General features: G+C 51.2%; 1 long non-coding RNA gene across 2 annotated transcripts in view; it reads left to right on the top strand.

Annotated features, from left to right (window-relative positions):
- The window catches only part of LOC307179167, a 59,740-nt gene extending 39,577 nt beyond the window's left edge, over window positions 1-20,163 (top strand). The window contains exons 3-6 of one of the 2 annotated variants that reach the window (XR_013825338.1): window positions 2,386-2,501; window positions 15,602-15,716; window positions 17,300-17,371; window positions 20,006-20,163. This is a non-coding gene — a long non-coding RNA (uncharacterized lncRNA). The remainder of the gene's footprint in view (window positions 1-2,385; window positions 2,502-15,601; window positions 15,717-17,299; window positions 17,372-20,005) is intronic. The other variant, XR_013825337.1, reaches the window with a different exon arrangement.
- Window positions 20,164-22,432: the final 2,269 nt, after the last annotated feature.

Here is a 22,432-nt window from a genome sequence, read left to right as displayed (position 1 = left end):
TTCCTCTGGGCTTTTCTCTGTGTCCTTCAGGCCTTGCCTGCTCAGGGGAGAAGAGATGCCCCTGGCTGCCTGCTGAATGAGTGATGGAAGGGGAGGAGCAAGTGGCCAGACAGATGGGTCCTCAGCCCACAGGCCTTCCACCAATTAGCATGGGAGGGAGGGTGACCTGGGACTCCAGCAGGTCTGGTTGGGGGGATGGTAGGAAGAAATGAACAGGCTGGGTAAGCCACAGACCTTGGCCTTCCTGATGGTCACCAAGCTCCTCCAGAGTCAGACATTGGGTCCTTCAGATGTGGGCAGACCCTTTTCCCGCCCTCTCCCCACATGCCCTTATCACCCCCAGCAGTACGTCTACTCCTGCTCCTTGACCATCCCTTCCTCCCTCTTCCAAACCTCCCCTGCTCCCTGGCCCAGCTCAGTCCTCCACCTCTTGCAGGAAGCCTTCCCTGCTGCATCAGCCCTTGCAGACCTCCTGCCTTTATCTGCTCCTGTCCCAGTGCCAGTCTCAGGCAGGGTGGGCAGCCAGTGCGGGAGGCAGCCAGAGGAGGAAGGTGGGAGGCAGCCAGAGGAAGAAAGTAGGAGACGAGCAAGACCCAGGCCTGCAGTGGAGGCTGGAGGCCGCCAGGACTCCCAGGAAAGGAAGCCTGAGGGGGTGATCATCTCTCTGGAATCTGTGCCAACATGGGTAGGATAGATGAACAATGGGAGCCCTGGTCAGAGAGCTGGGCTGGTGGGGCCAGGCAGGTGCTTCACTAGGGGTACCATTTGGGGCTGTGGTCAATGGAAGAGACAGGAAAATGGGGGAGGGGCTGGAGACCTGGGTCAGGGTGTCTCTGGACGGTGAGGCAAAGGCTAAGGCCCTACTACCTGCAGCCTCCCTTGGGCCTCTAGGCAGCAGAAGCTGGGTGCCGGAGCAGGGTGACAGGATCTGATTGGGAGCCACTGGAGAGCCCATTTTGGGTGCAGAAGCAGATACCCCCATTTGTGGAGCTCTACACATGAAATGAGGCAGCACCTCTTTCCTGACAGGTTTGGAGTGGAGCTCGCGGGAGGCAACTGTGGGACCTTTGAATGAGCCTTTGCCATGGGCAGCTCTGCCCCATCCTTTACTCTCACTCCTGGTACCACAAGTGCATCTGTGCCCCGAGTGGGGCCACTGTGGGTAGCTGGAGGTATTCTCAGCACCACCTGTCACAGCCTGACCCAAGTTACCACACCCCTAGCCAGCCCATCACAGGTGAGGAGCCCATCACGTGGTGCAGCAGCAGGTGTCTACTCATTTTGAGCAAAATGGGGTTCTTGGCATAGCCCCAGCCCTGTCTCCTGTACCCACACAGGCCTCATGGTGGCCTGGGTGCTCCCTGCACTCCAGGGGAGCAGTGTCTGCACCTAGAGGCCTGGTCAGCCCCACACACCACATGCCACAGGATTGACTGGCAATAAAACATGTCAGTTCAACATCATTAGTCATGAGGGAAAAGCAGATTAAAGTCACAAGAAGATACCACCACACACCTATTAGAATGGTCAAAAGAAAAAAACTGACAATACCAAGTGCTGGTCAGGATGTGAAGCAATTGGAACTCTCAGGCATAGCTGGAGGGAAGAAAAATGGCACAGCCAGTTTGGAAAACACTTTGGCATCTTTTTATAAAGTTAAGCATCTACTTACCATATGACCCAGAAATCCCAATTCCTAGATATTTAGCCAAGGGAAATTAAATTAGGTTCACCCAAAAACCTTTATGCAGCCATTTATAGTGGGCTTATTCATAATTGCCCCAAATGGCAGATAATCCAAATGTCCTTCATCTGGCAAATGGATAAACAAACTGTGATCCATCCATACAGGGGGATGCTACTCAGCAATAAAAAGAAATCAGCTACTGATATGAGTGACAGTAGAGATCAATCTCAAATGTGTTATGCTAATTGAAAGAAGCCAGACTCTCAAAGGCTCCATACTGTTGATTCCATTTACATTTTGGAAAAAACGAAATTATAGGGACAGAAAACAGATTAGTGGTTGCCAGGGCCTGGGGTAGGGGTGGGGTGGGACAGGGCTGTTGACTACAGAGTGGCACAAGGGAACCTTTTAGGGTGATAGAAATATTTTACACATTGGTTGTGGTGGTGATCACATGACTATGCATTTATCAGGACTCATAGAACTGTATACTACAAAAGGTGGATTTTACTGTATGTAAATGATACTTCATTAAACCTGACTTAAAACACACATACACACACACACGCACACACATTAATCACAGCCACTGTTTCTGAGCACCTATTAGGTACTGTGCCAGGGGCTATGCATGTTTTCTCATCCGTCCACTCACTTGATCGCTCACTCAGAAAGCATTTATTGATTGCCTCCACCAGGTGCAGCACAATGTCCAGTCAATCCTCCCTAATACCTTCAAGCCAGGTGGCTCCCCGAGTTGTGTAGAGAAGCCAGTAGGAAGATGTGACTGGAACCCAACCCTGGGGGCCTGCAGGTGAGGTTGAAGGTTCTCTGTGGGTGCATTTTCATGGGGAGAGAAAATCCTAGCTTTGTCAGCCTCTCAAGGAAGGCTGCAACCCAGAAAGAGAGACTAAGGTGACAGAACAAAGAATGATACCCTTGTTCCCTCTCTGTGGTGCTGACCCTGCACAGGAGGGCAGGCCATGCCCCTTATGGCTCTGAGCACAGAGCCTGCGCTGGTTTGGATTGTGGAGGCTGTGGACCCACTTCTTTGTTCAGCTTTCTTGCTGGGTGGCTCGTCCTCTGCTTGGGAACATGTCTGTGTCTGCCCAGCTCAGATGGGGGCGTCCCTGGCTTCTCTTGTGAGAATCCAAATGTAGGAACTCCTTGAATAAAGCCAGTGTGGAGTACGCAATGCACAGGAGCATTGTACAGCAGGAGAAATGAGCAAACCAGAGCAGCCCAGACCACAGCTCCATCTCAAAGATACAATGTGGAGTGGAGGATAAGATGACAAGATGGACAGTATCTGACACCATTTACAAAATAGTACTCAAAATAGTACCATGCATTGTTATGGTTATAAACTTATGTCATAAAAATATAAGAACATGAACAAGAAAGATACATACTAACTTCACAACTGGATTAGCTCTGGGGAAGACAATAGCAAAAAGAGGCGAAAAGAAAAATTAAGGGAATAAAAAAAAAAAGAGACAAAGAAAGCAAATATGGCAAGAGGCTAGCTAACAAACACATTTAACAAATCAGAGATATATGAGTTAAATAAAGGGGCTGTGTTGCATATTGTTTTCTCTACTTTTAGCTTAAATATTTCATAAATAAACAAGCCAGAATGAAACTTGAAAACATCACACTAAGTGAAATAAGCAAGACACAAAAAGACAATTATTGTATATGGTTCCACTTATATGAGGTACCTAGAGTAGAAATTCATAGAGACAGAAAGTAGAATAGTGGTTACAGTGGGGCTGGGAGGAAGGAGGATGGGGAGTTATTGTCTAATGGGTGTAGAGTTTCAGTTTGGAAAGATGAAAAAGTTCCGGAGATGGATAGTGGTGATGGTTGCACTACAATGTGAACGTACTTAATGCCACTGAACTGGATGCTTAAAAATGGTTAAAATGATAAATTTTATGTTATGCATATTTTACCACAATAAAAATAAAAACAAGCCAGAATAGGCAAATCTATAGAGACACAAAGTAGATTAGTGGTTGTCTAGGGCTGGGGAGGATGCTGGGAAAATAGGGGCCATGGACAAGGGGTGCGGGTTTCCTTTTGTGGTAGTAAAATGTGGTCATGAAAATGTTCTAAAATTGATTGTGGTCATGGATGCACAACTCTGCGAATATACTAGAGAACATTGAATTGAACTCTTTCAGTGGGTGAAGTATATGGTATGTGACATATCTCAAAGCTGTTGTGTGTTTTTTTGTTGTTTTTGGGTGCAACGCTTGGCTTGTGAGATCTTAGTTCCCCAACCAGCCGTTGAACCGGGGCCCCGGCAGTGAAAGTGCAAAGTCCTAACCACTGGACTGCCAGGGAATGTTGTTTTTTAAAAAGCCAAAAGGAGGGAAATCCTTTCTGTATCGGCTACTCTAGTAGAAGCTGGAGTCTGTCTCATCTAAACCTGGCTCTGACATGAGTATCACAAAGTCATCAGGAGCCCAGAGCCTCCTCTGCCCTGACACCCTGTGACATGGGGAGGGAGCCCTGCCAGCCCAGCTTCCAGGGCTGGAGCTATTGCCACATCCATGGGGCTGTAGAATGGAAGCAGTTGTAGCCTCTGCTGAATGAGGTTAATGAGAATCTGTCCCAGGCTCCAGGGGTTTTGAGCCTTAATTAATACTTGCAAGGCCCTCAGTGTCTGTGAAATCAGAGGTTCTGTAAATCTGCACAGCAGTGGCTTTATTAGTGCCAGCACATTACTCAGGAGAAAGAAGCCAGCCTTCTTATCACTGACTTAGCTCCCTGGAGAGGCTGGTCCCAGGGTGTCGAGGCCAGGCTGAAGCTGTCTTTCATGGCCCCTTATCTTGCTTTCCATGCCACGCCTAGGGTCCGAGTGGTCTGGACTGGTCCAGGGCTCCAGGATGGCCACGCTGAGCACTGTGGCCAGGCTCCTGACAGGGGTCTTCAGAGGGTAACCAAGCAGACCTGCCACAGCAGTCTTGGCGATTGTCCCTCCAGGCCTAACGAAGGTTGAGCATTTCCTTTTCTACAAATCTCAGGACTCTGGTGAGGATACTGGCTACCTTCCTAGGTGGCTGTCCTTTCTGTGTTCAGTGTGCCTGCTAGAATGGAGTGTAGCCAGGGCTGTGGGGCCCTGAGCAGAGGACTGGCTCTGCCCTCAGCCCAGCGCAGCCTGTGGGCGTCGAACCATTCCATGTTGCCTTAGCTCAGGTCTTTCCTGACAGTGACTCCTTCCTGATCCCCTCAAACACCCTCCCCCAGTGGGCCCTGGGTTCTCCCAAGGCCACATGGCACAGCCTCTCTCCTCCTTTGTTCTGATGCTGTCCTCCCAGGGATGGATCCTCAGACTATCTGATCCTTTGGGCCACCCACCCAAGAGTACCTCACACTAGCCTCTGTGGCCCGTTTTTTCTTTTTTAATATTTTTATTTATTTATTTGGCTGTTCCAGGTCTTAGTTACGGCACGTGGGATTTTCTCTGGCGCATGCGAGATCTTCATTGCGGCATGCGGGATCTTTAGTTGCAGCATGCGGGATCTAGTTCCCTGACCGGGGATCGAATCCCGCCCCCTGCATTGGGAGCATTGAGTCTTAAACCACTAGACCACCAGGGAAGTCCCTTGGGGCCCCTGTTTATGCTAAGCATCTTGCTGCTGAGCTGGACCATCCCCACCTGGCAGAGCCTCGCTGCCCTCAGACACTGTGACCACAAACCCATTTGTAACCACTGGGATGATTCTCTGGCCAGGGAGGTGGGAGGTAGAGGAAGGCATCGGCCAGGAGCCAGGATCTGTGGCCCTGGGTGTCTTCAAAGGCCTGGGGACCTTTAAACTTAGGTACTCTAGAGGCCCATGAACTTGAGGATATGCAGCCTAGGGTATCCGTGGCCCTGATGTCTTCAACCCAGAGGTCCCGTAGCACCCAGTACCTGCTGACCCTGGGCCCCTGTGACCCTGGGCCAGCTTCTAGTATGTGAACCTCTCTAACTACCCCCTTTGATGGGTACCTGCTGCATGTACTGCTGTTAGGACATGGCACAGCCTTCCCTCCATGTGGGATCCTGTTTCTGAGGATCTGTTTCCCAGCTCCTCTAGGTATGTTGCATTCTAATGGATGCAACTTGTAACTCCTGCCAGGTAACTCTGAGGGTTATGAACATCCTCCCTCACGTCAGCCGTCCCTCCCTTCCTCTCTCTCTCCTGACTCCCTGTCATCCTCTACCATAGCTAGTATATTACTCATCTCTTTTCTTATCCAGGTCCTGTCAAACCAGATGGGTCTGAGGCCAAAGCCAGATGGCCTCCTATCAGAGACCCCTCTCCAAACTGACATAGGTCTTTTCCCCAGCCCTCTCGGGGAAGCAGTGTCATGTTGTGGTTAGACCCCCAGGCACTGGAGACAGCTTCCTGGGTTCAAACGCTGTCTCTACCTCTTACCTGCTGTGTGACCCTGGGCAAGTTGCTTAACCTCTCTGTGCCTCATCTGTAAAATAAGGCAATTATAATACTATGGCACAGAGTTCTTGTGAGGATTAAATGAGATCATGTGCGGGGAGTGCTGGGCCTGGTAAATACCCAAGGAAGATCAGCTGTCAAGGGTGCTAAACCAGCTGCTTCTGAATCCCCTTGAACATCCATCGTCCATGTCTAAGAATGTGTCCTGAGAGAGTGGCCAGGCATCTTGTCCAAGCTAAAGTGACCCCTGTCCACAATCTGCCCCCAGATCTACCCTCAGCCTCCTGCCCTAGCAGAGGAAATGAGCACAATAGATGGTTGCCAAAACCCCCGCCCCAAAAGTGTGTCTGTGCAACATGCCCCATAGGTGCCCCCCACCCAGCTGCCTCCCACGGCCCGAGGTAGGATGGAGGGGCTGCTTAATTAGAGGGTGCAAGCCTCTGCCTAATCAGACCATCCCAGAGGCATTTTGGAGAGGTCAGATGTCTTCTATTTATAGTTAAACTTCTTTGCCATTGTGGACCATCCCTAATTGAGGAGCTCTTTTATTATATTTTCTTTATGTTCTCTTCATGTGTATGAGTGGAAAAATAAATGACAGGGAAAATCGTGGTGTTGTGGTTAGGAAAAACTGCCAGGGAGAATGGCAGGCTTTGTGTTCACTGCCTTGGTGGCATGGCTGGGGTGTCCTAGGGCGTCAGAACAAGACATGGCCTCTCTCCGGCATGGTTATGGGGTGTTCATGGGGCAGGGCGCCCGCACCTATAGGAACTGGCTGGAGCTTGAACTCTTGCTTTCCTATTGGCTCCCTGGCCACCCTTGGGTAGGTCCTACCTCTCTAGGCCTTACCTTTAAAATGGGGTAACAAGCTGGCTTAGCCTCCTGGTGGGCTGGGATGCACAGTCTCCTTAGAGATGCCAATGGACAGCTTAGTAGCAAAAGCAGGAGAGGCTGAGGCCCAGTTCTGGCCTGCCCTAGGGCCCAAGACCCTTGTCCCCGTGCCTTTTGGAGCCCAGGGAACCACTGCCCCTCCCCACCCCACCCCCTTTTTTTTTTTGTGGTACGCGGGCCTCTCACTGTTGTGGCCTCTCCCATTGCGGAGCACAGGCTCCGGATGCGCAGCCTCAGCGGCCATGGCTCACGGGCCCAGCCGCTCCGCGGCATGTGGGATCTTCCCGGACCGGGGCACGAACCCGTGTCCCCTGCATCGGCAGGCGGACTCTCAACCACTGCGCCACCAGGGAAGCCCCTGGTTTCTTTTTTTTTTCCCCCCCCTTTTTTGTAGTTACTACTCCCACTGGAGGGAGAGGAGCCCAGAGTGACCAGGCCAAGATGAGAAGAGCGATCCTATCTAGAATGGGAACTGTCCAGCAGTCCCCCATGGAGAGGCAGGAGTTAAGGTGATCATAGTGGGTCACTGAGTTGCAGCCACAGAGCTCTCTATGCAGGAGTCCATTTTAGGAGGGTGGCCTGGCCTGGCATTTCTCACTGTGGAGCAAGGCTTGACTTATTTTAAGCTGGGTGGAACAAAGGGCTCGGTGTCTCTGTGGTCTGTGGTCTGTGCACATGGCGAGGCTGTGGTGGGAGGGGCGCCAGTGAGCCCAGGTCTCAGCCCTCATCTGACCTCCTGTGGGTCATGCCTGCAGGGGTGCTCATTCTCTACCCCAGAGGTCTGGCTTGACTCCCCTCAGGCCAAGTAGACAGGGAAGGTCCATCCATAGGCCCCTGCCTGAGGCACTTGAGCAAGTCGAGGCAGTTGCTAGGGGAGTAGGAGCATCTTGTGAAGTAGGAAAGCTGGGGAGAGCATACAGGCAGCGGAGGACTCCAGAGGGGCTTTGGAGGGATGGGTGGCTGTGGGGACGCTGTTGTGTACTTGAGTCAGACCACCCGCGTTCAAGCCCCAGCCTGGCCAGTTACCAGGTGTTGTGTGATCTTAGGCAAGTTACAGAATCTCTCTGTTCCTCTGTTTACTCATCTGTAAAATGTAGATAATAACAGTAACTTACACCAAGGACCACTGAGAAAGTTAAATGAGTTAAGTGGGAAACATTTAGAACCCTGCCTGGCACTTTGCAGTCCCCTGTGGCTCAGACCTGCCCTGGCCCTGCTCTGTCCTTCTGTGAATAGACAGTGGGACAGTTGGTCACCTGAGACTGCCCTCCCCCTGTGAGTGGCAGGAAAGGAAGGATCCCCACCTCAAGGCAGTGGCAGTGAGGCCAGTCCTGGCTGCTTCACTACCCAGATGTATGGCCTCCAACAAGTCACTGGGCTTCTCTGAGCCAGTCCCCTCACTGGCCACGTGAGGATGATGATCCCCACCTCAAGGGGCATTTGAGGACTGGGTGGGAGAACAGATGGGAAGACCCAGTCTGGGGCCTGCATGCAGTAGATGCTCATTTCCTCCCATGAGGCCTCAGTGACTCATTGGTGTAGCAAGGGACCCTAGGACCAAGATAGCATGTGCTGCCAGTTTCATTTCCTTAATTTCTCACCAGTCCACCTGCTCCTTGCCAGTTCCACCTCCTTTGACCTTGTTCAGGCTATAGACATCTGTTTTGACCCCTCCAGACCATCTCCACACTCAGAATAACCTTCAGAACATATGAATCAGAGCATGGCACTGCCTGCCTACAACCATCTATGGCTCCCTACTGTCCTCAGGGTAAGTTTCAGATTACTTGACCTGACCTGTTAGATCAGTGTGATCTGTCCCTGCCTGCTACTCATCACCATTCCCACAACTGTCCCCAGCATATTCCATATAAGAGCTGCATGGAATGAATTGTTCCTTGGACATGGCTTGTACTTTCTATCTCCAACTGTCCTGTATGTAGTTTATAAAATGAGCTGGATTTGGCCTCTGTAAACCCCTCTTCTCTCTAGTCTCACCTGCATCTGTTGGAAAAGCTCTCAAGCACACTCCATATCTTTTCCAGCCACCCTCACATAATCAAATATCTATCCTATTTAAACCCCTTCCTACCTCACCACAGAAGCCTGCAATGGGGACAGGAGGTTGTGGTATGCCTGTCTTTTCTTTCTTGCTCCAGCTCACCCTCCATTTCCTAGCTGCTGCGTTGTGCATCTCTTTGGGGAGGGACTAGGGCTGGGGAGCGAGATGGAGAGAGAAGCAAGAGACCTAAGAAGGACTTTCTTGACTCTGGATCTGGGACCTGACATCCTGGCCTTCTTCGTGACTGATGTATAACTTCTGGATCTTTATCAGCTGGGCACTGTTATCGGTTCCTCAGAGCTCCTCTTCATGCCCTCCCCACTGGGAACCTCCAAATACAGTTCTCTGGCATGGGGTTCACCTCCTCAAGTGGCTGCTCGTGACCTACACCAGCCTCTTTCTGTCACTGTCCCTCACCTGGAAGGAAGCTCTCTTGGGCAGGATCCCTTTATGAAGACCCCAGGCCAGCTCCCTTCTGTTGGGGATTTGGGGGTGAGTGTGGAGCCCACACTCTGTAGGCATCTGTAAGCCACTGTGAGAAGTTTGGATGTTAGCTTGCTAAGAATGTGGGGAATCCCCCAGGGGGTTTGAAGCAGGGCAGTGAAATGATAGGTGTCTACTGCACCAGTCCAGGCAAAAGACGATGGTCTTTTTCCTGGATGGGAGCTATGGAGGACAGGGGAGCTGGCCAGCTTGAAGGTGGAGCTGAAGGACTTGCTGCTGCTTTGGATGTGAGAGGCAATGAAAGGAGAAGAGTCCAGTGTTTTGTGTGAGTAACTGGGTGAATGGAGGTGCCAATCATTGAAAAGGGGAAGTCTAGGATGGAGCAGGTTGAAGGGTGCAGAAATCAAGGGATCAGTCTTGGTCCTGCAGTGTTTGAGATGCCTGTCAGGTACTAAGTGGAACTGTCAGGAGGCAGATAGATAAATGTAAGGCCTCCACCAGCCCATATGGTGCCTTTGTGCAAATGAGAGAAGGGCATCCTTTCCTTCAGGCAAATGTAGCCTCCTACCAGGGCACATGGTTGGGTGAGCTGAGCACAGCTGGACCTCAGCCCCATGAGTCCCCTTGGCCACACACCCTTGTGCAGCAAACAAACTACAGAACTCTGCGTGGAAGCCCTGGATGTGCAGGTCTGGAGCTCGGGGGATCATTTGGGACTGAGGAAGAGCCATAGCTTATGGGATGTTTATTTGGATGCCGTGTGGGAAAGCGACTCCCCAGCCACAGTGGGGAGGAAGGACCAGGGGTCGCCTAGGTGGGCTGAGAGCCATTCCTCTCCAGAGCCAGAGCTTTCCTTCTCCTCCTGCAGGTGAGGCCCCGCTGCTTCCACGCAGGGCTGAGTAGCTGTGGGCCCCTTCGTCCTGTCTTCTCTAGGTTCATCCTCGGGAGTGGCACACAGGTGGGGGTGAGGAAGCCTCGTTCTCTCTCTCTCTCCTCTCACTTTCCATCCTTGATGTAGGTATGCTGACCTCTGTCACTGTGCTGATGTCCGTAGTATCTCCCAAGGGGCTCCACCAGGTTGTGGGGAGGGACATTCAGAGTGCCCCTAGGCACCCAACAGGGGGGGAGCAGGAGTAGTCGACCAGGCCACAGACTGTAATGGCAGGAGAAGCAAAGAGCCAAGTGTTTGGTAGAGGGGTGATTGGCATCAGACTGCCTGGGTTCAAAGCCCAGGGCCAGTTCTTACCACCTGGGTGACCTCAGCAAGTCCATTAGCAGCTTTGCGCCTCAGTTTATCCTATAAAATGAGGATGATAATAGTATCTACCTCATAAGGCTGTGATGAGAAATGAATTTCTTTCTTTCACATAAAGCATTTAGCACAGTACTTCAAATTGTAAACACCTGCCCCATCAATATTAGCTTATATGGTGTATTCTAGACAAGCCCTTCCCAGTGGAATCCCAAAGCCCCCTGCTAGTTGCTGAGCTGACCAAAGCAGGGAGGACATGGAGAAGCAAGCGGCCTTGCTGAGCTGGTAAAGTTTGGAGCTGCTTCCTGCCTCCCCAAATTGGACCCTCAAGGGCTTACATCCCCAGAGCCCCCCAGAGCCATGTGGAGGTCAAGCTTGAGTCATGGCAGCTGAACGGGGGACTCTCCCCTTTGCAAACACTTCCCGGGAAGGCGATTTCACAACTCCTCCGGACCGGTCCAGAATTGCACAGCCCCCACTGTCTATGTTTCCCTGTGGTTGCACATGAAGCCGGATCTTACACGTGAGCCCCTTTGGATCTCCAGAGCAGAAGGGAAGTTAGCTCGACGTGTGAGCCTTTGTTATGCCACCCCCAGACCTTCTCTTCAGCCTCTATGGGATCCTAAGCCCCTTTAAAAATCTGATGAGTGCCGCACTTAGACTCTTTTTCCAGAAAAAAGTTTCCCAAAAACATATGTTCATAAACCAAATTTTGCAAGATTCCTCATCTTTTAGGAAAGGTCCCTGTTTTAACTTGGTGATTAAGCTGGCGGGCTCTGAAGTTGAATTTCCTGGGTCCCAATGCTGCTTCTTTCATTCATTGGCTGTGAGACCTTCAACAAGTCGTGAAACATCTCTAACCCTTGGTTTTCTTATCCTTAAAATGGAAGCAGCAATAGTGGCTCCTTCATAAGGTTTTTTGTTTTGTTTTGGTTTTTTATAAATGTATTTATTTATTTTTGGCTGCGTTGGATCTTTGTTGCTGCACGCGGGCTTTCTCTAGTTGCATCGAGCGGAGGCTACTCTTCGTGCGGTACATGGGTTTCTCATTGCAGTGGCTTCTCTTGTTGCAGAGCACAGGCTCTAGGCGTGCGGGCTTCAGTAGTTGTGGCACGTGGGCTCAGTAGTTGTGGCTCACGGGCTCGAGAGCACAGGCTCAGTAGTTGTGGCACACGGGCTTAGTTGCTCTACAGCATGTGGGATCTTCCCGGACCAGGGCTCAAACCTGTGTCCCCTGCATTGGCAGGCAGGTTCTTAACCACTGTGCCACCAGGGAAGCCCCTTCATAAGGTTTTGAGAGGGTTAAATGTAGGGTGACTAAATTGTCCCATTTGGGCCTTTTCCATTTTTACACCGAAAGTCCCACTTTCAGGGAAATCCCTCAGTAGTGGACAAACCAGGAGAGTTGGTCACCCTTGTAAATGACATATTGCCCAGAAAGAAGTTATCCCTGTGCAGGCAGTTCACCCAAGTGCCATCGCTCTCAGCAGATACTATTGGGCTTTTCCCTAATTAATCCATCTGATAGGAATGTTGCCCTGGGGATCAGGAGTCCAGGACTCGGTTTTCAGTTTACCACTCTGTCCCCATCCTGCTTTAATGGCTTCCTCCGCAAACCTCCAGCCTCCCTGGGCCTCAGTTTGTTCACCCATCAAACAAGGGAGATGAACTTGAGAGTCACTGGGGATTCTTCCCACTAAAGCCTATGAGATTTATTCAGGGATGCTCTCCCAGTGTCTGGTAAGGCAGCCTTGAACGTGGATGGCATCAGGTATGCACTTGCCTGCTTGACACGTCAGTGAGAAAAGCCCACGTGTGTTCTAGCAACACAGTCTGCCCAGGGAGAAGCCTCCTTGGAAATTTCCTTGGCACTTCTTCCCAGCCGCACCTCCTCATTAGGGCTGAGAAAAGGTGGGAGAACACGGAGACCCTTTTCAGTGTGACTGTCCTGAGAATTAGGCAGCCCAGCATTTCAGACCCAGCACATAGAACAGAACTTGAAACACGGTATGTGCCCAGCAGACATTTGCAAGGTGAATGAATACATTTCAGTCTGATGATTGAATCAGAATAGCTTGGGAGGGAGAAGCAGTGCCCTCCAGAGGTGACTAACGGGGACTCCCACCGAACACCATGGATCCCAACCCCAAGAGTGCCCCTTTTCAGGTGACGCAGCTACTCCCAGACCCAAGGGCTCTAGGGGGTCTCACTGGATGAGTTAGCCCAGGGGAGGGCTGCCAGGTAGTTTCAACAAAAATGTTGGACATGCTCCATACTACATGAGAAGGTTATTGAAGTCCCTACTGCATCTCATATTTTACAGGGTTCCACGTGGCTCTTATTTTATTCCTCTTTTTGTTTCTTGGCAAATGGGAGCTGGCTTTGCGAGGCCACAGGATCCCTTCTTGATGCCCCAACACTTGACCTGGGGTCTATACTGACCCTTGACATTGAACACACATCCACTCTGGAATTAGGCATAGAGATTAAGGCAGTTTTCAAAAACTTGGAGCAACAGATTATTTTACTGAAGAAATAAATTTATTCATCTTTCTAATAAGAGTTCTCAAGGAAGCTGAACATTCTGTCCAAAGGTACCAACTTCCTCATAAGGAAAATTAGGGAGGTGCTCTTTCCTTTAAGCCTTAGCATCTAAGGTGAAAACATGCAGGTTTGGATTGATTTGTCACAAATCATGTGTTTATAAAAGGAAAGTGTCCAGCACACCCAGCAACTATATGAGGGCACCTAGGGGCTCATCCTGGCTGTTGAGCGAGAGGCCTGAGGTGATACAGAGGACGCAGTGAGGGGGCCCCTCCCACCTCTGGTGATGGAGTTCCCACTGATTTTGTGCTGGCTTCGTCGTGACCTGTATCCATCAGGCTGTACACCCACAGGGCATAGACTAGCTGTGCCTTGTCCACGTGCTCTGGGCTCTGCACTGCCCATTCCTGGACCTGGCCTAAGTAGATGTTCCACAAATGCTTCCAGAATTTCACTGAATTATCCCTGCAACCTGGGTAGTGGAATATTTACATGCCAGGCACACACAGTTCGGTCGGTGAAAGCTCTCCCACCTCCTGGCCATCTCGGAAGCGAGGCCTGTGGAGAAGGGCGTGTGTCACTCTGGGCTCTGGACCCCCAGCCAGCCAGTTCCATTGATCCCAAGGCTGACTCAGTCCATCCACTCACCCAGAGCCCCAGAGCCAATGCACCAAGCAAGTGGGGAGTTGGCTTCCTTGTTTCTCTCTCCCTTTGATCCCTTCCTCCCACTAATACTGGTGGAGCACCTGGTTGGCCAGCCAGTGTTCTAGACACCGGGGACACAAGACAGGCAAGGTCCCTACTTGAAAAGCTCTTTATTGAGGTGCACAGAGAAAGAGGTTCATATTTGCTTCTCAGAGAGATAAGGTGAGGGGACTCGATTACAAGTTACCCAGAGAAATGGATGTTTGCCGTTGTGGGCCTCTGACATCCATTCTCCCTTCCCTTGGTGCCCTATTCCACATTTTATTTGGATGCCCATCCTTCCCCCAGCAGCCTGTGGACTTCCCAGCCTCTCCCAGCTGCAGGTGTGGGCCTTGATTGAGTGAAGCCAGTCAGCACACCCATCCACCTGGCCACAGTGATTGGCTAACAGATGGACCTCAGACCCAAGCTGGGTCAACCAGACCAGGGGAACTTTTGAAGGGCCCCTGCGACATGTTTTCTTGATCATCTGGAGAAAGACCTACTGACTCTTCCGGATGGTCAGAGCACAGACATGGGGGACATGGGTTTGGAGCAGCTTTGACCCATTTGTGTCCTTGAGTGTGGCCAGGCTGGGGATGAGGTCCAGAGCCAGAGGCAGACAGGCCTGAGAGAATTCCAGAGTTGTGGAGCCAGTGCCCTGCTCGGCTTGAACCTCGGCCACCTCTGGACTCTGAGGTTACATGAGCCAACGCACTCTATTGTAGTTTGGGTTGGGTTTTCTGTAACCTCCAGCTGAGAGCATGCTAGCTGATCTCACTAAAGAGAAAGTTCCAATCAGGTTGCAAGGACACGACTGAGGGTTCCTTGTTCAAGGGAAGGAGGCCAGGCAGCTGGTTGGTGACCCACTCAGGGAGTGACAGCCTTGCACCCCCAGCCCAGGGGAGGTGGGAAATGGCCCTCATTGCAGACAGAGAAGCCAAGGGGCAGCAGGTCTGGTGAGGGGAAGGCTGGTGCCGAGGTCCCTCCCCCCGAGCCTGTCTGGCGCTCCCTCAGTTTAACTCCACCTGACTGGTAAATGCAGAGTGCAGTCCACTTAAAGAAATCAGAGCAGCTGCCACTTCAAAGCAGGAAAGATGTGTGTAGGTGGGTGGGGAGGAGGTGGGTAATTATGCAGGGAAAATAGTTTTCTTGATATTCTTCTGGAAATGTGCTTGGAGCAGAGAGAGCAGCAGGGGAGACGATAGGAAAGGGGACATGTATTAATAGAGGGTGTGCATTGTGCCTCTCCAAAGGGCCATAGAGTGTGCAGAGCTTCCCATGCTTATCTGATCACGGCACCCTTTTTCGGGCAGCATCTGAGACTCCATGAGACACTCCTGGATGTGGGACTTCATCCATGAGTTGACTAAAGGATTTCTTGGGAGTGACTGAGTCCTCCTTTTGTGTGTGTTTGTACAAAACACTGGCTCTTCCTCATGACCAGTGGGGCTGGGCACCATTTGTGTTCCACGTCTGGACATTTCATGCTCTGGGAGAGGAAAAGTGAAGTCAAGCCTAGCAGGGGAGGGGGCTGCAAGGTGCTAGGGAAAGCCGGAGCTCTACAGGCCATCTCCTTGCCCCTTTAGGGATCTGCCCACTGATTCCACATACCCAGAATGCCTTGGGTGGCAGAGGGACACCACCGAACTTTGAGAAGCAGCTCTGAGTTTGTGAACATTGGATGCCGATAATTATCCAGCTGTGAGTAAGCCAAACATTTTTTAGGGCTATTTCTGCATAATTATAAATATTTGGGGATATTAAACTCCCAGGTTACGCATTGAAGGTATTATTTGAGCAATGGTTGGCTGCAGAGCTGGAAACGCAAACATCTTTTCATTCTTCCCTCCTAGAGCACTTAGATTATTTAATGGGATTCAAAAGAAAAAAAAGGTTCAGCTAAGGGGAAAAAACCTGGAAGCAAAGTCAGCTGCTAATATTTCTAAATAGCTCTAAATCAAAAAAAGAGGAATGTGACCACTTTACTTAATTGTGGTGGGTTTGTGATGCATTTTCTCTATGGGTTAGAAAAGCAATTACCATCAGGCAACCTACTTGTGCCTGCATTGTGATAAAATGTTCCCTCTAATGGGGCCAACATGCCGAGCAGTGGGCCTTTTAAAGCACTAAATGCTTCCGGAGCTTTCTCACGTGTGAGGCTCCTGGGTGTGCGCTGAGAGCCCAGGGCTCCCTCCCTCTAAGAACCTGTTGTGGTACAGGGGTTTCTTAACAGGAGATGGGTCCTACGAAGCAGCCGCTGAGGTCTGGAGCATGAGCGAGGCCCCTGCTGTCCTGGCTCTATCCAGAGGCCCTGTGATGCTTTGGGGCTTGCCCAGCCTCCCACCCTCACACCCTTGGCTGCCCCATCTTACCCTCCCATCCAGTGAAGTCTCATATCTCCTCACCTGCTCCCCTCTGCAATCCTCCCACCACAGGCACCATCCCCATAGAAACATGCTCGCCTCTTCTTCCATCTGCTTTGTTAACCTGCCCCCTCCCACCAAAGCTTCCCCACAGCCGCTGGGGGTTGCCGCTCATTCTCCAGCCGCCCCCCTATACCCCTGGATACCATGGATCCTGTGGCCTTGAACAAAGCCCCCAGCCTTTGACGCTCTTTCATGCTGCCCCCCTATTTTCCAGCCCTTGCTCTGGGCCCTGATTCACCCTTTCCCACTTCAAAGACCTGCCTTCATCTTGGGTAGCTTTAATGAGGTGTGAACGACCCATCCCACCGTCCAGGTCACAAGCTTCCTTGATGCCCCTCACTTTCTGCCATATCCAGGCTGCCATGTCCAGACTGGACCCTGTACAGTCTTGGCCACACCCAGCAATCTGTGTTTCTCTCATCTTCTGGCCCCTGCCCCCCGGGAGGTCTCTGGTCAGCAGCCCCGAGGATTTTGTGTCCCCTCATTTCCAGCTGGGACACTGTGGCCATCCCACTACCTCCCTCTCTGGACCCTGAAGCTCATCATCGCCATCTCTCACTCCCAGGTGCTGCCATCTAAGGCCCCTGCCTGGGCAGGGAGCTGCTGCCTGGTGACACTACTAGACAGCGTGGCTGGAAACCTGGCCCCGGATTCCCTCCCACTCCCCCCAGCCCGCCCCACCCCACCACTGCTTCTGTCCCTAGTTCCTCGGGTCACACCGAGACACCCATGAAGACGTGTTAATGTACAAATTCTTCAGAGTAAAATAACCAGGGCTTCCTTTTGCTTGAGATGCAGGCAGCCCGCAGGGGGCGTCCTCTGAGACCCTCGGGCCGGCATCCCCGCTTGCTTCCACAGGGGCGCTGTGGGCGCGGTAGGCGGTGAAACCCTCCAACGTCGGTTTGGAAGCTCGAGGTTTCACACACAAAGGTAGGTCGAAGCGGGACCGATCCGGGAGGCTGCGCTCCCCAGACAACGCGTAGAGCCGCCCGCGCCGGTGCCCGCTTCAGCTCACTATCCTTGGGTGGGGGAGCGGGAAGAGGATCTGGCACGAGGGGGACGAACCCACGTGTACCCAGGTCTTAGCTCCATCTGGAGTTCTCTGCCCCTGCGCCCGCAGGCCCCGGGCGCCCCCTGGAGGCGGTGAGAGCCCCGAATGCGCAGCACACGCCCAGGAAGGCGCTGGCTTGAACAACCTACCCATCAACTAGAAAAGTACCCCCATAAAAATGGGCAAAGGACAGGAACAAAGGCATTTGAGATGAAACACAAACGCCCAATAAGACATTAAGCTGATGTTTACATAGGCAGGATCTGTTGCAAGCCCTTATATGCATCAGCTCCTTTAGATCTCTCAACAGAGCTACTAGGGAGTATTCCCATTCCATAGATGAGTAAACTGAAGCACAGGAGACTAAGTGACTTGCTCAAGGTTATACAGTAAGTGGCAGGGCCAGTATCTGACCCCGCAGCCTGGCACCAGAGTCTTAGGGCCTTACTCACTGCACCAGCCTGTTTCTCAACATGTGGAAAATATACGCTCTGGCTAAAAACCAAAGTATAAATTAAAACAATTCATTCAGTAAATTAATTTGTCCTACAAGTATTTATTGGATACCTGTTGTGAGCCAGGCCCTATTATGGGTGCAGGGGAATAGACACTAAAACACACAAAACATTAAGCTTACATTCCAGTGGGGAGAGAGACAGACAGTAAACATGAGACAATATTCTATGGCAGGTGAACTAGTGCATGGGGAAAAATAGCAGGGAAAGGGGGAGAGGGAGGGCTATTTAAATCAGGTGTCAGGTGGACCTCTTTGAGAAGGTGACACTTGAGCTGAGACCTAAAGAAAGGGAAGCCTCCTGATTATCAGTGAGAGGAGCATTCCAGGCAGAGGGAAAGTCCCTGAGGCCGGTGCTGAAGGTGCTGTCCACGTGGACAGGAGGTGGTAGGCTCCTTCCTGGCCTCCCTGGTCCATCGCCAGTGCCCAGGGCCATACGAGGTGTTCAGGGAGGACTTGCCTGCTAACCATTAAGTGAGGATAGCACCTGTTTTTTGCCCTGGGCATTTGCTTACTTCCCTGCAGCCGGTCCCATGTGACGACTGTCCCCATGAGTCTCAGCAGAGGGTGGGATGATCTGGAGAAGTGGAAGGGAAGCCCCCACTAATATTTAGGTGGAGATAACTAACCCAGATTCTGGCCCTCTGAGCTGGGATGGCAGCAAAAGTCAGCCCTGTAAAATGCAATGAGAGAGGTTTGATTACCAGGAGGGACCATCTAACCCATATCCCAGACTCTGAGAGGTCAGCCCACACAGGGGCCTGAGGGAGTCGGCGATGAGTGCGCTCTGCACATACCGATGGGCCCCAGCGGGATCCTGGGTGCCCAGGCGTCTGTGGTCTCTCTGCTTCACTAGATCTTGGCGGCACCTAGAATTCAGAAGTGAACTTCCCTTCAGTGAGCTCCCTGTCTGTTGCCCTGGGGTAGAAGGGCCAGGCCATGACTGTTATCTGCATGGCCTACTTTCCTCCAGAGACAGAAGCCCAGAGTAAGGTCAAAGGGAGACCAGGTGGCCCCGGAGGAGGCGAACCCAGTTCTTTCCCAGTGCCTGCCACTTTCCTTGCTGTGGCCGAAAGGCCATTCCCTTCCCCACTGGTGTGGCCTCATCACATCCCTTTGATTAGATGAATCACCTCTAAAAATTGCTTATGTTTCATACGGTGAACTGCTCTTTTGTTCAGCGCTGAATACTTCTGTTGATTCTTGTGTCCACCTGGGCTCTTTTGAGTCCTGCTTAGACCAGCTTATGACGGGGTTTTCAAGATGAGCACAAACTGGGCCAGAACTTGGCACAGAGGGCAGGTGAGAGTAAGGGCCACTCTGGGGTCACTGGTTTCTTCTCCATGTCTCTCCCAGGGTCACACAGCCTCTCTCTGAGCTTGCTTTGCTCTCTTCTCTCTCCTGACCAACAGTTCCTTTGTATCTCCTTAACTCTGAGTTTCCTTTCCCTGTCTCCTAGCTTCTGTTTCCCGCTAGTTTCTGCTTTCATGTATCTGAACACACTATTGATCTGAACATCTGACCTCTCCCTTTCCTCCTTTCCGTGCCTGCACCAGCTGCTAACTGCCTCATTGCTGGACTTCTTCATTCATGTTCCCAAGCTCACTCACCTATTTTGTGCCACGGCACATCATATGTCTCTGGATTGGTTGCTTTGGGTCATGGTTCCCTCCTGGGCCAATCAGTGGGGCCAAGAAGGGAAGGCACTAAGGGGGCCGGCACAAGGCTGTCTCTCCCACCAGTGCCCTGGGTGATGCAGGCACCACTATTAGACTGTCTGCTAGAGTCCCAGATTCATTAATTATTTTTATCTGTTTACTCATGCTTGAGTTTCATTTGTTGACCTTTGTTATTGTTGCCTAGAGGTCTTTTAAGGATCCTTAAAAATTCTTCAGCCACCCAGCTTGGTTCACTGTGGAGGCTCCTACCTAGAGGCCTGGCAGAGGGAGGGTCATTCATAGTAAAACAAACAGTAAGTCATTTCCTCTTCCCTCTTTAGTCTCACCTTTCATCAAACAAGGGAGAAGGAACCATATTTAATAAACATCATCCGATTAGATCAACAGTCTCCGAACATTGCAATTCTTCCAGAAACAGTATCTCCCTTGCCCTCACAGAAGAGCATGTGGTCAAGAGGAAATTGAATAAAGTTCTTTAATCAGCTACAGTAGTATTTGAATCATTTAATTTAATGGATCTGACAACCACAATTTATTTTTTAGGCCAATTTTAGCCAACCAGGAGAGCTGGCCCAGTCTGACCCATGCTTAATAAATCACCTCCTTGCCTGATTGTAGAAAGTTTGGGGAAGAGATTTTTCTGGGGCTTTTCAAACATAATCAAAACCAATCTGCCATGCTGTGTATGCCTGGCAGGAGTCCTTGGCCATGCTGCCTTCACATGGCCCTGTGGCTGTAGAGTGAGCCCTCGGGCTGGAGGGAGCTAAGGACACAAGGCAGGGAGCTGTCACTCCCGCAGCCTGTGCTTTTTATTCCTGGCTGCAGGTTTGCATGGCCAGGAAAACAAGTCAAATCAAATTAGATGCCAGACACATGCTGCTTAGTGCATCTCACCCTCTACTGCCTCAGGCTCTTCAACACCTGCTGAAACCGCCTCATTGGAAAAAATGAAAGAGGAGCTTCTGATTCAAAGTAACACCCACTGGACCCTCGGTGTGGCCTCTACCAGAGTCACGTTAAGTCACCCGTGAAGTCCCAGTAAGGGGTGAAATGCAAGACCCCTCCTTCAGAACCAGTCTGACGTCAGCTGCATCTGAGCCCCTGGCAGACATCTCCTCTGACCTGCCGGGCAGATGTGGTTGGGCTGAGAAAAACCCATGGGACTTCATTCTGTTCCTACTGCAAGCAACAGCCACGTGAAATCAAGGGGCTTGATTTCAGGCCAGTCTTCCCATTTTTCTCCATCTATTCCAAAGAAACAATATGGCAGGAAGGAGGCTAGGAGACCAAGGCAGGGCTGGTGGTCTTCTTGGGAGTATGTAGCATTCTTGGAGACGTAGTAGTGATAAGTAAGTGGCATTAAGAAAGGAGGAATCTGGTGTGGGTCAGTGCATGCAGGGAATTGTACGTTTTTCGTGAAATCCAGTTTCTTAGAGTTTCTTAGTTGGGGATGTATTGATGTCAGAATAGAACCATCAACAGCCAAGGTTACAAGGGGGAGTTGTGTCCCTGCAGGGATCCAGGGAAATCCTGAGCTGGAGCCAAATGTGAGAGCCCTCCAGGCCTCCTGGGAACTGTCCAGTCACAGGCAGCACCTCCATGGTGCTGGACCTGGGGCTGCTCACCCATCTTCTAGCTCTGGGCACCCCCTTCTCTGCAGATGAACCCTTGGCTCCTGCTCCCCCCAAAACCTGAACTCACACAAGCATGACTCTGGGTTCACTAATTCTAGTCATGACACTTGATCCAGTAGCTTGAGAGCCACTATTAACCAAGGAGACCCCCTTCTGGCTCCTTCTTGGGGGTCTCCAGGGGACAGAGTGGCTCGTGCACTCTTGTCAAGGTCCTGGGCAGCCAGGGCCACTGGCGTTTGTCAGGAAGCCCCCCCGCCCCAGAACCTCCTCAGAGGGCATCTAAACAACAGCTGCCCATACTTGATAATGGGAGTGGGGACAGAGATTTGGGGGAGGGCTGGGGAAGCCCCTCCTCCCCTATTGGCACCCCAACCAGGCCTGACTTTTCCAAGTAACCTTTGACTCTGCCACTTACTCCTGTGTACCCTTGAGCCCTGTTCTGAATTTCTGATCCTCAAAAGTAGAACAGGGCTAACAGGAGCCCTTCCCTTCCAGGGTTGCTGTGAAAATTGAGATAAGAGTTCGAGGGCATAAACTATTTCAGAAATAATAAAGATAATAGATCTTTTTAACCTAGATGCAACCAGAGATCATAGAAAATGTAGATGAGTGTAGATTGGAGATACGATCTTGTTCGAGAAAGATGAATATGTTTTGAATTGCCACAAGAATGAAGTACATTTCATTAAAGAAAAAAGTAAGGTAATTTATGCACAGCCCTACAAACATGACTCATAAAATAGAACTAACTATAAAACAGTTTCTCTTTGTCTCCCTTTGTCCTTTAAATGTACTTATGGAGCTACCTTTTCCCTATAGCCCCTGGATGAAATCTAAGCTAAATCGCCTACTGACCCCTTCTTCACCCCTTGGCTGATGTCTTTTTGTTCCTCCTGGAGGCTTTCTTGATCAGGCTATAAGACAACCCCATGCTGGCTCTCTCATGTCAGCAGCCACCTCTCATCCTCTGGAAGTGTTCGCTCCTCCTTTGCCCCCCTGATCTCTGGGCATGCAGGCAGATCCCGACGCGGCTGCTCTCCTAGCTGCACTGCTAAGCCATCTGGCCAGCCTGTCTCCTGCCATCAGGATTTCTCTGGCATGAGTCGCCCCAGT

Source organism: Stenella coeruleoalba (assembly GCF_951394435.1).
Source record: "Stenella coeruleoalba genome assembly, chromosome: 20".
In the NCBI taxonomy this organism is placed as follows: Eukaryota; Metazoa; Chordata; class Mammalia; order Artiodactyla; family Delphinidae; genus Stenella; species Stenella coeruleoalba.
Note: the sequence above shows the minus strand (reverse complement) of the source record. Positions and strands in the feature narration are given on the sequence as shown.